The sequence below is a fragment of the Parambassis ranga genome, unplaced genomic scaffold (assembly GCF_900634625.1).
Source record: "Parambassis ranga unplaced genomic scaffold, fParRan2.1 scaffold_21_arrow_ctg1, whole genome shotgun sequence".
Lineage (NCBI taxonomy): Eukaryota > Metazoa > Chordata > Actinopteri > Ambassidae > Parambassis > Parambassis ranga.
This window is the reverse complement of record NW_021144767.1, coordinates 6,644,635-6,660,515: the sequence shown is the minus strand read 5'-3', so window position 1 is coordinate 6,660,515 and position 15,881 is coordinate 6,644,635. Positions and strand designations below refer to the sequence as shown.

General features: G+C 44.4%; 2 long non-coding RNA genes across 2 annotated transcripts; both read left to right on the top strand.

The window, feature by feature from the left end:
• The first annotated feature begins 10,428 nt into the window (after window positions 1-10,428).
• Window positions 10,429-11,006, top strand: LOC114429728 (uncharacterized). Its single transcript, XR_003669898.1, has 3 exons — window positions 10,429-10,472; window positions 10,754-10,817; window positions 10,914-11,006. It is a non-coding gene; the product is annotated as an uncharacterized LOC114429728 (long non-coding RNA).
• Window positions 11,007-11,906: 900 nt separating this feature from the next.
• LOC114429726 (uncharacterized) lies at window positions 11,907-13,028 on the top strand. Its single transcript, XR_003669896.1, has 3 exons — window positions 11,907-12,073; window positions 12,431-12,563; window positions 12,966-13,028. It is a non-coding gene; the product is annotated as an uncharacterized LOC114429726 (long non-coding RNA).
• The last annotated feature ends 2,853 nt before the right edge of the window (window positions 13,029-15,881 follow it).

Sequence of the window (15,881 nt, the reverse complement as noted above, 5' to 3'; positions counted from 1 at the left end):
GTAACAGTGGAACAATATCAGGATAGATCAGGAGGTCTGAGTCTGGTCTTTCAGTCCAGATCCTCCTCCAGACTCTGATGAAGGAGCTTTTGGATGATGCTCTTTATCCATGATACAGTTGATGCTGCTGTTCTTCTCATGTTCTAAATGTGTCGTCTGTCTTTACTCACATTGCTAGCAAATATCCGTTTGTGTTTGAACACAAAGCTGATAGTTGTGTGTTTGTTCATTCAAACATTAGTGACAAAAAGTCTGATGATAACTTTGTATGAATGAACAACACATCAGTCAGTAAAGACAGAATGAAGCCATCAGATGTGTCAGATGATAAACTGCAGCTGTGTCTTTTTCCCTCTCCATCAGATTTCTGTCAACTTGAAGTCGACACAAAACTCAGTGGCACCAAAGCTCAAACTGTCTGACAACAACAGAAGGTGAACATATGTGAGAGAGGAGCAGCCATATCCTGATCAATCCAGACAGATTTGACTGCTGGACTCAGCTGCTGGTGTAAAATGTTCTGACACTGGTCGCTGTTACTGGGAGGATCGAGTGGAGAGGATGGGTTTACTATATCAGTGAGTTACAGAGAAATCAGAAGGAAAGGAGCACATGATGACTGCGGTTTGGAGGAAACAATCAGTCCTGGAGTCTGATCTGCTCTGATGATGGTTACTCTGTCTGTCACAATAGACAGAGGAACATCCATCTCCTCCTCCTCTGTCTCTGACAGAGCAGCAGTGTATGTGGGACTGTCCTGCTGGCACTCTGTCCTTCTACAGAGTCTCCTCTGACACACTGGATCCACCTCCACACCTTAAGCACCACATTCACTCAGCCCTCACTATGCGGTTGGGTTCTGTTGGGGTCTGGTTCCTCATGAGTCTGTGCTGTGTGTAGAAGCAGAGTGTGTGGAAGTGACAGCAGCTTCAACTTGTGCTTTTAAATGTTGATGATGTTTTCACTTTCATTTGAATCACTGACTGTGATTTCGAGGTCAGAACATTGTTTTGTCTTAGAAGCAGTGAAATGAAGAATGTGAAGCTGAATTTATGATCATGAACTTGACATGTCCTCCAATGAAACCCTTACATTAGAAATGCCATGAGGTTCCATGTTGTTATGCTCTGATATTAAAATGATGTATATAATAGGAGTTAATGGACCTAAGTGGAAAACACCATTTAAACACTGCTGCAATACAAACACTAATAACTCCAACTCAATATTTTGGGATCAACTTTGACATGACAGATATAAAATAATGCCTGAGCCTCCCAAACTTGTACAATAACTTGTCTCTCTCTCTCTCTCCTCTCTCTCTCCCCTCCATCTCCCCCCCCTCCCCACCTCTCTCTCTCTCCCTCTCTCTCCCCATCCCTCCCTCCCTCTCTTTTCTCTCTCTCTCCCTCCCTCTCTCTCTCCCTCTCTCTCTCTCCTGTCTCTCCTCCCTCTCTCTCTCTCCCTCTTGCTCTCCTCTCTCTCTCTCCCTCCCTCTCTCTCTCTCCCTCCCTCTCTCTCTCCTGTCTCTCCCTCCCTCTCTCTCTCTCTCTCCCTCTCCCTCCCTCTCCCTCTCTCCTGTCTCTCCCTCCCTCCCTCTCTCTCTCTCCTGTCTCTTCCCTCCCTCCCTCTCTCTCTCTCCCTCCCTCTCTCTCTCTCTCTCCTCTCTCCTCTCTCCTCTCCCTCCCTCTCCAGCCTCATCTCCTCCGTTATCAATTGTCAGGTTTCTTCTGTTTCTCTCTGCTCCTCCTTCAACAAAATGACAACAGGCAGAATGACCGTTTGATATAATAACGATAATATTGCTCCTCACGTGAACTATACTTTATACTATACTACAGTAAACAGTCCAGAAACAACATTCAATCAAAACGTTTAGTTTACAGTGCCTCGTATCAACAGGACGTCATGTTTGTAAATATAAAACTCATTTTCTTAATGCTACTAGCATTTTAAAACTCTCCAACTACTGCTCTTTACATTTAAATGTGAATTTGGCACTCCTGCCGGTGCCGCTCGCTTGGTATATATATATATATATATATATATACACACCACACACACACACACACACACACACTCGCGCTGGCTCCCTCTGGTGGACCATTTGTATATTACTACAGGTTTCATAGTTTTTTTTATGTTATTTATTAGGGCCCGAGCACCGAATGGTGCAAGAGCCCTATTGAAATCCTTAGGATTATTATTTTTTTTTTTTTTTTTTTTTTTTTTTTTTTTTTTTCCCCCTCCGAGATCGCATTTTTGGAGGCCTTAACATGCCCAAAACTCACCAAAACTTGGTAGAAAAATTCATTCGCCCGAAAAAATTTTGAAATTTGCTGACTTTTGAAATGCACATATAAAAATGGCTCTATAGCGCCCCCAACGCGTAGCCCCTCTGGCCGGTTTTGACACAGGATTATGAAAATTGGCACACATATGTATCACCTCAAGACGCACAAAAAAGTCTCTTGGACCCCCCCTCCAAACCCAACAGGAAGTCCGCCATTTGAAGGTTTGTGGCCATTTTTGGCGATGTGTGACCCTGCTGCCAAACTTTTCACGCCTCGCATACTTCAACGGATTGAGCTGAAATTCGCCGTGTCCACTCAGGACACCATAGGGAATAGACGCATTCCAAAACTCTTACAAAAGTCTGACGGTGTGGCCGGGGCGTGGCCTCAAAGTTTGACCATTTCTGAGGACACAGAAAGTCTCTATAACTTCTTCGTTTTCTGTCCGATCTGTACGAAATGTCACATGTATGATCAGAGTCTGACCCTAAACACATCTACACAACAATATTGAGGCTTTGACAGAGCACCACCTACTGGCTACACAAAATGTTGTGTTTTCATAGGTTTTTCTGCCTGCCCCTGTGGCCTGTTTTGAGTAGGGTCACGAAAATTAGCACACATGTTTATCAACTCAAGACGCACAAAAAAGTCTCTTGGACCCCCCCTCCAAACCCAACAGGAAGTCCGCCATTTTGAAATGTCTGTTAATTTTTGGCGATTTGTGACCCTGCTACAAAACTTTTCACGCCTCGCATACTTCATCCAATCAAGCTGAAAATCACTGTGTCCACTCAGGACACGATACAGAATAGACGCATTCCAAAAGTCTTACAAAAGTATTACGGTGTGGTGGGGGTGTGGCCTCAAAGTTGACCATTCGCCATTACAAAGGAACTCGCTGTATTTTTTGCCCTAACACGTAGCCCCGCTGGCCAGTTTGACACAGGATCATGAAAATTAGCACACATGTGTATCACCCCAAGACGCACAAAAAAGTCTCTTGGACCCCCGCTCCAAACCCAACAGGAAGTCCGCCATTTTGACTTTTGTGGCCATTTTTTGCCTATTTTGACCCTGCTTCAAAACTTTTCACGCCTCACATACTTCATGCAATTGAGCTGAAATTCACTGGTCCACTCAGGACACACATGGAATAGAAGCATTCCAAAACTCTTCCAAAAGTCTTACGGTTGTGGTGGGGGCGTGGCCTCAAAGTTGACCATTCGCCATTACAAAGGAACTCCCTGTATTTTTTGCCCTAAGGTGTAGACCCCGCTGGCCAGTTTGACACAGGTCATGAAAATTAGCACACATGTGTATCACCCAAGATGCACAAAAAAGTCTCTGGACCCCGCCTCCAAAACCCAACAGGAAGTCCGCCATTTTTGACTTTTGTGGCCATTTTTTGCCTTATTTTTGACCCTGCTTCAAAACTTTTCACGCCTCACATACTTCTTTGCAATTGAGCTGAAATTCACTGTGTCCACTCAGGACACCATAGGGAATAGACGCATTCCAAAACTCTTTCAAAAGTATTACCGTGTGGCAGGGGAGTGGCCTCAAAGTTGAACCAGTCGCCATTACAAAGGAACTCGCTGTGTTTTATGCAGTACTACCCATGTACTTTATGCAATGTGGACAAAATCTTACAGTACTGCTATGGACCCGAGTCTGAACAAATACATATGCTACTAGGATGACACGGTCATAGCGCCACCTACTGGTAGCAGGAAAGTTTGGTTGTAAACGTGTTTGTTGTATATCTGTGGAAATGAGAGGAGGAGAGCATAGGACAGGAGAGCATAGGAGACGAGAGCATAGGAGAGAAGACTGCGCTGACCCCGCGGATCGCAAGGTGCGCGAGGGCCCGCAATGCTGCTTGCAGCTTTAATTAGGGCCCGAGCAACCGAATGGTGCAAGAGCCCTATTGAAACCCTTAGGATTATTAGGGCCCGAGCACCGAATGGTGCAAGAGCCCTATTGAAACCCTTAGGATTATTATTAGGGCCCGAGCACCGAATGGTGCAAGAGCCCTATTGAAACCCTTAGGATTATTAGGGCCCGAGCACCGAATGGTGCAAGAGCCCTATTGAAACCCTTAGGATTATTAGGGCCCGAGCACCGAATGGTGCAAGAGCCCTATTGAAACACTTAGGATTATTATTTTTTTTTTTTTTTTTTTCTTTCCCCCCCTTAGATCGCATTTTTTGGGGGCCTTAACATGCCCAAAAACTCACCAAACTTGGTAGAAAATTCATCGCCCCAAAAATTTGAAAATTTGCTGACATTTGAAACGCACATAGGAAAATGACTCTATAGCGCCCCACAACGCGTAGCCCTTCTGGCCAGTTTGACACAGGATTATGAAAATTGGCACACAATGTATCACCTCAAGACGCACAAAAAGTCTCTTGGACCCCCCCTCCAAACCCAACAGGAAGTCCGCCATTTGAAGTTTGTGGCCATTTTTGGCGATGTGTGACCATGCTGCCAAACTTTTCACGCCTCGCATACGTCATCGGATTGAGCTGAAATTCGCCGTGTCCACTCAGGACACCATAGGGAATAGACGCATTCCAAAACTCTTACAAAAGTCTGACGGTGTGGCCGGGGCGTGGCCTCAAAGTTTGACCATTCTGAGGACACAGAAAGTCTCTATAACTTCTTCGTTTTCTGTCCGATCTGTACAAATGTCACATGTATGATCAGAGTCTGACCCTAAACACATCTATACAACAATATTGAGGCTTTGACAGAGCGCCACCTACTGGCTACACAAAATGTTGTGTTTTCATAGGTTTTTCTGCCTGCCCCTGTGGCCTGTTTTGAGTAGGGTCACGAAAATTGGCACACATGTGTATCACCCCAAGATGCACAAAAAAGTCTCTTGGACCCCCCCCTCCAAACCCAACAGGAAGTCCGCCATTTTGAAATTTCTGTTAATTTTTGGCGATTTGTGACCCTGCTGCAAAACTTTTCACGCCTTCGCATACTTCATCCAATCAAGCTGAAAATCACTGTGTGCCACTCAGGACACCATAGGGAATAGACGCATTCCAAAACTCTTACAAAAGTATTACGGTGTGGTGGGGGCGTGGCCTCAAAGTTGACCATTCGCCATTACAAAGGAACTCCCTGTATTTGTTGCCCTAACGCGTAGCCCCTCTGGCCACGTTTGACACAGGATCATGAAAAGTAGCACAGATGTGTATCACCCCAAGACGCACAAAAAAGTCTCTTGGACCCCCCCTCCAAACCCAACAGGAAGTCCGCCATTTTGACTTTTGTGGCCATTTTGTGCCTATTTGTGACCCTGCTTCAAAACTTTTCACGCCTCACATACTTCATGCAATTGAGCTGAATTCACCTGTGTCCACTCAGGACACCATAGGGAATAGACGCATTCCAAAACTCTTTTCAAAAGTATTACGTGTGGTGGGGGAGTGGCCTCAAAGTTGACCATTCGCCATTACAAAGGAACTCGCTGTGTTTATGCAGTACTACCCATATACTTCATGCCATGTGGACAAAATCTTACAGTACTGCTATGGACCTGAGTCTGAACAAACATATATGCTAATAGGATGATACGGTCATAGCGCCACCTACTGGTAGTAGGAAAGTTTGGTTGTAAACATGTGTTTGTTGTAGCAGCTCTTACAATGAGACGAAAGAGAGCATAGGAACAGGAGAGTATAGGAGACTAGAGCATAAGGAGAGAAGACTGCGCTGACCCCGCGGATCGCAAGGTGCGCGAGGGCCCGCAATGCTGCTTGCAGCTTTAATTATTTTTTTTTTTTTTTTTTTTTTTCCCCCTCCGAGATCGCATTTTTGGAGGCCTTACATGCCCAAAAAACTCACCAAACTTGGTAGAAAAATTCATTCGCCCGAAAAATTTTGAAATTTGCTGACTTTTGAAATGCACATATAAAAATGGCTCTATAGCGCCCCCACGCGTAGCCCCTCTGGCCGGTTTGACACAGGATTATGAAAAATTGGCACACATATGTATCACCTCCAAGACGCACAAAAAAGTCTCTTGGACCCCCCTCCAAACCCAACAGGAAGTCCGCCATTTTGAAGGTTTGTGGCCATTTTGGCGATGTGTGACCCTGCTGCCAAACTTTTCACGCCTCGCATACTTCAACGGATTGAGCTGAAATTCGCCGTGTCCACTCAGGACACCATAGGGAATAGACGCATTCCAAAACTCTTACAAAAGTCTGACGGTGTGGCCGGGGCGTGGCCTCAAAGTTTGACCATTTCTGAGGACACAGAAAGTCTCTATAACTTCTTCGTTTTCTGTCCGATCTGTACGAAATGTCACATGTATGATCAGAGTCTGACCCTAAACACATCTATACAACAATATTGAGGCTTTGACAGAGCGCCACCTACTGGCTACACAAAATGTTGTGTTTTCATAGGTTTTTCTGCCTGCCCCCCTGGCCTGTTTTGAGTAGGGTCATGAAAATTGGTACACATGTGTATCACCCCAAGATGCACAAAAAAGTCTCTTGGACCCCCCCTCCAAACCCAACAGGAAGTCCGCAATTTTGAAATTTCTGTTAATTTTTGGCGATTGTGACCCTCCTACAAAACTTTTCACGCCTCGCATACTTCATCCAAATGAGCTAAAACTCACTGTGTCCACTCAGGACACCATAGGGAATAGACGCATTCAAAAACTCTTACAAAGTCTGACGGTGTGGCGGGGGCGTGGCCTCAAAGTTGACCATTCGCCATTACAAAGGAACTCACTGTATTTATTGCCCTAATGCGTAGCCCCGCTGGCCAGTTTTGACACAGGATCATGAGAATTAGCACACATGTGTATCACCCCAAGACGCACAAAAAAGTCTCTTGGACCCCCCCTCCAAACCCAACAGGAAGTCCACCATTTTGACTTTTGTGGCCATTTTTTGCCTATTTGTGACCCTGCTTCAAAACTTTTCACGCCTCACATACTTCATGCAATTGAGCTGAAATTCACTGTGTCCACTCAGGACACCACAGGGAATAGACGCATTCCAAAACTCTTACAAAAGTCTTACGGTGTGGTGGGGGGCGTGGCCTCAAAGTTGACCATTCGCCATTACAAAGGAACTCCCTGTATTTTTTGCCCTAATGCGTAGCCCCGCTGGCCAGTTTGACACAGGTTCATGAAAATTAGCACACATGTGTATCACCCCAAGACGCACAAAAAGTTCTCTTGGACCCGCCTCCAAACCCAACAGGAAGTCCGCAATTTGACTTTTGTGGCAATTTTTGCCTATTTTGACCCTGCTTCAAAACTTTTCACGCCTCACATACTTCATGCAATTGAGCTGAAATTCACGTGTCTACTCAGGGACACCATAGGGAATAGATGCATTCCAAAACTCTTTCAAAAGTATTACCGTGTGGCGGGGGAGTTGGCCTCAAAGTTGACCGTTGCCCATTACAAAGGAACTCGCTGTGTTTTATGCAGTACTACCCATCTACTTATGCAATGTGGACAAAATCTTACAGTACTGCTATGGACCGAGTCTGAACAGATATATATGCTAAGGATGATACGGTCATAGCGCCACCTACTGTAGCAGGAAAGTTTGGTTGTAAACATGTGTTTGTTGTATATCTGTGGAAATGAGAGGAGAGCATAGGACAGGAGAGTATAGGAGCAAGAGCATAGGAGAGAAGACTGCGATGACCCCGCGGATCGCAAGGTGCGCGAGGGCCCGCAATGCTGCTTGCAGCTTAATTTTTTTTTTTTTTTTTTTTTTTCCCCCCCTAGATCGCATTTTTGGAGGCCTTAAAATGCCCAAAAACTCACCAAACTTTGCTAGAAAATTCATTCGCCCGAAAAATTTTGAAATTTGCTGACGTTTGAAATGCACATATAAAAATGAGCTCTATAGCGCCCCCAACGCTGTAGCCCCTCTGGCCGGTTTGACACAGGATTATGAAAATTGGCACACATATGTATCACCTCAAGACGCACAAAAAAGTCTCTTGGACCCCCCCTCCAAACCCAACAGGAAGTCCGCCATTTGAAGGTTTGTGGCCATTTTTGGCGATGTGTGACCCTGCTGCCAAACTTTTCACGCCTCGCATACTTCAACGGATTGAGCTGAAATTCGCCGTGTCCACTCAGGACACCATAGGGAATAGACGCATTCCAAAACTCTTACAAAAGTCTGACGGTGTGGCCGGGGCGTGGCCTCAAAGTTTGACCATTTCTGAGGACACAGAAAGTCTCTATAACCTTCTTCGTTTTTCTGTCCGATCTGTACGAAATGTCACATGTATGATCAGAGTCTGACCCTAAACACATCTATACAACAATATTGAGGCTTTGACAGAGCGCCACCTACTGGCTACACAAAATGTTGTGTTTTCATAGTGTTTTCTGCCTGCCCCCTGGCCCTGTTTGAGTAGGGTCATGAAAATTGGTACACATGTGTATCACCCCAAGATGCACAAAAAAGTCTCTTGGACCCCCCCTCCAAACCCAACAGGAAGTCCGCCATTTTGAAATTTCTGTTAATTTTTGGCGATTTGTGACCCTGCCTGCAAAACTTTTCACCGCCTCGCATACTTCATCCAAATGAGCTAAAACTCACTGTGTCCACTCAGGACACCATAGGGAATAGACGCATTCCAAAACTCTTACAAAAGTCTGACGGTGTGGCGGGGGCGTGGCCTCAAAGTTGACCATTCGCCATTACAAAGGAAGTCACTGTATTTATTGCCCTAATGCAGTAGCCCCGCTGGCCAGTTTGACACAGGATACATGAATTAGCACACATGTGTATCACCCCAAGACGCACAAAAAAGTCTCTTGGACCCCCCTCCAAACCCAACAGGAAGTCTCACCATTTTGACTTTTTGTGTAATTTTTACCGTTTCTGACCCTGCTATAAAACTTTTCCTGCCTCGCATACTTCATGCAATTGCAGCTGAAATTCACTGTGTCCACTCAGGACACCATAGGAATAGACGCATTCCAAAACTCTTTCAAAAGTATTACCGTGTGGCGGGGAGTGGCCTCAAAGTTGACCATTCGCCATTACAAAGGAACTCGCTGTGTTTTATGCAGTACTACCCATATACTTTATGCAATGTGGACAAATCTTACAGTACTGCCATGGAGCCGAGTCTAAACAGATATATATGCTAATAGGATGATACGGTCATAGCGCCACCTACTGGTAGCAGGAAAGTTTGGTTGTAAACATGTGTTTTGTGTATATCTGTGGAAATGAGAGGAGGAGGAGCATAGCACAGGAGAGTATAGGAGACGAGAGCATAGGAGAGAAGACTGCGATGACCCGCGGATCGCAAGGTGCGCGAGGGCCCGCAATGCTGCTTGCAGCTTTAATTTTTTTTTATTTTTTTTTTTCCCCTCCGAGATCGATTTTTGGAGGCCTTAACATGCCCAAAAACTCACCAACTTGGTAGAAAAATTCATTCGCCTGAAAAATTTTGAAATTTGCTGACTTTTGAAATGCACATATAAAAATGGCTCTATAGCGCCCCCAACGCGTAGCCCCTCTGGCCTTTGACACAGGATATGAAAATTGGCACACATATGTATCACCTCAAGACGCACAAAAAAAGTCTCTTGGACCCCCCCTCCAAACCAACAGGAAGTCCAACCATTTGAAGGTTTGTGGCCATTGTTGGCGATGTGTGACCCTGCTGCCAAACTTTTCACGCCTCGCAGACTTCATCGGATTAGCTGAAATTTCGCCGTGTCCACTCATGACACCATAGGAGAATAGACGCATTCCAAACTCTTACAAAGTCTGACGGTGTGGCCGGGCGTGGCCTCAAAGTTTGACCATTTCTGAGGACACAGAAAGTCTCTATAACTTCTTCGTTTTCTGTCCGATCTGTACGAAATGTCACATGTATGATCAGAGTCTGATGACGGTCGATTAAATATTTATCATCTATATTTTATGAGCATTTGTATGTTTGTAAATTCACTTTTTAATTAATATTTGTTTACCATATTATAAAATAGGCTCATTCATCTAGTATCTCTCATGTGTTTTCATACGGAGCACCTTGAAGGCGCTGCCTGACAGCCTGAGAGCAGGGCCTGATTGTCCGTGTTCCTTAGCAACGGTTGCTAACAACACTTCAGACAGCTGCCGCTGCGGTGTACTGGTGTCCTGCAAAGGTTCGGTGGGTTCCCAAGCGTACAGCTGGTCAGATAAACTTTTATTTATTCTTACACAGCACAACACACACATTTCACACACCTGATATAGTTTAGCTAAGTACGCAGCAAGCTAAATATTTGATGTCTTCTGTAACAGCTAGCCAGACATGCTACGTTAGCATTTTGGTTATTTTGATGACCTGTATTTAAAATTAGATTTCAATCTTAAATAGACTAAATAGGAATCGTGACAGAGGACAATGATATTTCCATTAAGACATTCGTTCATGTTTTCTTGTTAAAGATTTGGCTGCATTTGGTGTAAACATGTCTCGAAGAAGGTCGTCCTCGAGCCACAGGTGGCACAGGTGATGTGTGTTTTTTTGTTTTTAAATCTTGTAATTATTATCAGTTGTATTGTTGTTTTTTGAAATATCTGTAATGTTAAATAACGTTTTAAACAGAGTTAGGAAAGCCAAACTTGAGGACCTGCAGAGACGAGTGAGGACCATGGAGAGAGAGAATGAGGCCTACAACCGCAAGACCCAGAGACAAATCTACAACAAGAGTGAGCGCACTTACCATACTGTAACTCACACACTGTATTTGTGTGTGGTGTCTATTGTATATCTGATCACATGTTGACTTGGATGAAGGCAGAGATTGAGAATCTGCTGAAGGAGCAGGAGGAGCTCCGTGAAAATCGCAGCGCGTGTAAGAGGCGCAAAGAGATGAAGACTGAGACACCAGCGTCTTCAGAAGCTGCTCCAGCATAACCATGCTTTGGATGAAGAGCTAGAGAGAGAGAGGCAAAACAAAAAGGACTTGCAGAGAAAGGTTCTGACTGTATATCGTGTATGTATTTCATCATTTCATGTTGATTCATATTTTTACTTTTGACTTTAATGCGGGCAGATTTCAAACCTGGAGTCCGAGATGATGGAAGCGAGAAGAGGAGCTGTCAGTCTCTGTGTTAGGTCAGAGGTCAGAGCACTCAGAAATCTGTGGAAGGAGAGCTGCACAGAGAGTCATCAAACTCATTGCTACAGCATAAACAACAAAACAAAGCCATTCTGTTGTTTACTTTATGTTCATCTCTGTCCAGGCCACCACTAAACTCAATGAGCAGTTAGCAAAAAACAGCCATCTGAAGGAGAAGCTGCAGAGTCTTCTTAATGAGCGTCACCATTCCAGCAGCACAACAAGTGAACAAGGTTACAACTCTTATCATATCATCACCATGGGCACATTGTTGATTTCTCCTTCAACACTTTATTAGCAGATATATTTGTATCGCAGGAACTGCAGGAACTCCACAAGAAGAACGCAGAAGTTTACCACCAGATCCGCGGCTAACGAAGAAAGGTGAGCTCCTGAGACAGCCAGTTGTGTTAAATGGAAGGAACCTCTGAGATGTTGCAGCTCATATCTGGAACTGGTATACATAAGGGGGAGGCTCAGTCCAAGCTGACCGTGCTGAGGGAGACAGCGGAGAAGGAACACGCTCACTTTAACGCTGAGATGAAGGAACTGGAGCGGGTTATTGCACAGCAGAGCAGCCTGAAGAACTTCATGAGCGTCAAGGGCAGCGAGAGGAGCGACCACAAAATGGGAACCAGGCAATGTAAGAGGCAGGCGGCCCGCATGAGTTGTAGCTAATGTGTCTAAAGTTTTAGCAGTGCTAACAGTTCCAATAATTGTATCATTCATTTTCATCAATGCAAAAAGCCACAGCGGAAAAGGACAAAAGTACAAACAACATGTGTTTCTCAGTAGAATTCATGTAGCAGGCAATAATGTTGCACAACAATACAGTTACACATTTGTGTGTCCTTGTGTCATTGTGAATACAGGCACTAAGACTAAAGTAATGAATGATAAACATGAATGATAACATAACATTGTGATGCTAATGCTAACCTGCTGATGAAGATGAGACTGCGCCTCACTGATGTGAATCTGATGGTTTTGTGTTTCTCAGTGTCAGAGCTGAAGGAGCAGAGGAGGGGGGACTCACAGGACGTGTCTGGACGTTCTGGAGGACATGTTTAGGAAACTTCAGACTGTGACAGGAGAGGACCACCTGGACCTGCTGGTGACCAGGTTCATCCAGGGTGAGTCTCATATTCTGCACCACAGTTAGTCAGGATTATAATCCTCTTGCATTTGTACATGAGTAATTCAGACCCCGTTCAGTCTTGTGTAATCAATCAGAACAGCACAAAATCCAGTTAAAGCTGGATTAGATCGATCCACCTCACAGAGGTGGATTGAGCTGGGTTTGCTAAAATCTGGCTAAGGTCTGAACACGAATGGCTAGCGACATCATACTTCTGGGTTCATGGGACAGTTCTGGGTCACGCATGTGTAAAACATCCACTGAACTACCAAAGATGAACTACCAGATTTGATCCCGCTCTAGCTAACCACTTTCTCCAGTCAGAAGGGGGTCTCATTAAATGGAAACACACTGTATCTCCCTGCTGTATTATGTATTGTATTGTTTCCCCCTGTAGGTGAGGAGGAGAACTTGCTCTCTTCAATTTGGTGAACGAGCAAAACAAAGAGATTGATGTATTAAAGAATGAAATTAGCCAGTGAGTTTGATTTGAAGTCTCACATTACAATGAACCTGTTGATGAAGATTCTCAGTCATCCGGGTCATTTTTATTCAGTTGGTTAAGCAAAGCTACTGGACCTAGAAATTCTACAAGTCCAGTGCCTTGCTGCAACCTTCTGAATTACATTGAAGACAGTGGTTTGCTGGGTCATTTATTATGTATTTGTGCTGTGAATGAGTTTAGATCCAAACAAACATGGAGCAGGCTGAAGCCAAAGGTCGGCAGCAGGAGCAGGATTATGACTCTGGCTAAGAGACGTCCAGGAGAGATTAAAGGAGGCCGAGTCTCAGGCAGAGGATTATGAAGACCAAGCCACCATCATCAGCAAAGTCCTGGAACAGATTAAAACAGGTTTTTTTCACAACCTTGGACTTCCAGCTGTTAATCGAGTCATCAGTTTGAACATTGATACTCGAATACTTGATTTCCTCCCTCCACAGGAGTAACAGCACCTTCTCCAGCCTAGAGTGTGACCGCTCACTGATTGATGACATGGTGGGCTCCTCCACAAGCGCACCGACAACAACATCATGTCCTACTGGGTTTAGTGGAAAGAAGACAGATGAGCTGCTCACCATCCAAGCGTCCTCAGATCTAAATCTGCTACCGCTGCTTGTGTTTTCTCACTAATATTTGTACATGTTTTCATTTCTGAACCTGAAATACAGTTGTTTCTAAATATTTATCATTCTACAGGATGCAGAAAAGGACTTCGATCCAGACGAATTCACTTTGGTTCAAGATCCAGAAGGTGCTGTCAACAGTCAGACTTTAGATCACTTCATTCTGACAGCTTCATGTTTGTCATAAATGATGTAAAAGTTGATGGCTGTGTCTGTGTTGACTCATCAGTGAGTGTGATGCAGAGGCTTCCGATGAGGAATATTGAAGGGGGTGAGTTCAAACAAAGTTCCTCTCCGAAGTTAGTGTGAGATCATGTTCCTCATTTGTTTGTGTTATCTGGAAGTAATTTGTATTTTTTTTTGGTTCCTCCCAACAGACAGCACAAAGCCAGTCTGCAGAACAGGGAAGTCAGAGGACACGTCCACCCTGAGGAAGGCTGGATGGAGTTTCTTATCCATGTCACATAAGTTTGAGTTCAAATAAACAAAGTAGCCTATGCATGTAACAGTTCGAGTTATTACGTACATTAGATCCCAAAAATCTGAGGGTGCACTCTAAACTACACTCTAAAATTCCGATGTATCAGAACTCACTTACTAAAGGATCTGAAAAGTTTTGAATGCTGTGATTTTGTCCATTCTTCAATTGTTCTCATGCTGCTCACAAGCCACCAGTACATCCGTGGAACCTCTGGAAACCTCTGGGTGACGAGCCATCGAACTCCTGGATAGGAAGACACAGCATTCCACCACTGTCAAATACTTGCTAAACATAAGATCCTAATTGAAAACATGATTACAGTGGTATGCAAAAGTTGGGCACCCCTATCATTCATGATAATTTGCTCTACCTTCCTAAGAGAAGATCACAGCGACGAGGTTTGTTTCCTCCAGAGATGCAGACATCTGAGTGTTTTCCAGATTGACATCCTTAGAGTAGAGATTTATTATAATAAAATTAATGTAAAAATGTATGTGCAAAATGTTGGCACCCTTTTTATCACATTCATTTCAAGACCTGTAGGGGTTTATAAAGCAGGTTGAAGCACAAAACTGCTTTGATTAGCTGTTAGATCTTCAGTTACAAAGACAGCTGGAATCAATCATGAAAAAGCTGTTTAACATAGGTACTGCTGCTGGTACTTGTCCTAGGTTCTTTCTTAGAGAGTAGACCATGGGGGCCTCTAAACAGCTCTCCTCTGACCTAAAACAAAGATAATTCATTATCATGAATTAGGAGAAGGGTACCAGAAATGATGTGAAAGGTCTGGACTGTCTGTCTCCACTCCCAGAAATGTAGTGCAGGAATGGAGAGCACAGGAGTAGCCATGAAAGATAATATGTGGTAGGCACACTAAATAAGACTGAACTCCATGAGAAAACTTATTGCCTACATTTTGGTGGGCCTGAACCCCCTTAAGAGCAACAGAGGCAAAAAATTCCCTTTTAACAGGAAGAAACCTGAACAGGACCGTCTCATAAGAAGACCTTCCTGCTGACAGTCGCCGGGGTGGAGGAGAAGAAGAGGGACAGGAACGAGAGGATGAAGGAGAGAGAGAGAAGCAAACATGCACAGACATCATACACAGAGAACACACATGACAGGTTGTTGATGTGATCAAGCAAGATGAATCAGTGATTATATTACAGTAGATATATCATCAGTTAATAAATAGTAACAGTAGTTTAATGCTACACCAGACACCGGTGTGGTCAATAAGCACTGGAATATTCAGGCCGGACTGCAGGTCTGAAGTTGCTACCATCCTTCGTGTCACATATCCCAATGCTTGCGCGCTTATTAGGGCCCGAGCACCGAATGCAAGAGCCCTATTGAAACCCTTAGGATTATATTAGGGCCCGAGCACCGAAATGGTGCAAGAGCCCTATTGAAACCCTTAGAATTAGGGCCCGAGCACCGAATGGTGCAAGAGCCTATTGAAACCCTTAGATTATTATTAGGGCCCGAGCACCGAATGGTGCAGAGCCCTATTGAAACCCTTAGGATTATTATTTTTAGGGCCGAGCACCGAATGGCAAGAGCCCTATTGAAACCCTTAGGATTATTAGGGCCCGAGCACCGAATGGTGCAAGAGCCCTATTGAAACCCTTAGGATTATTATTTTTTTATTTTTAGGCCCGAGCACCGAATGGTGCAAGAGCCCTATTGAAACCCTTAGGATTATTA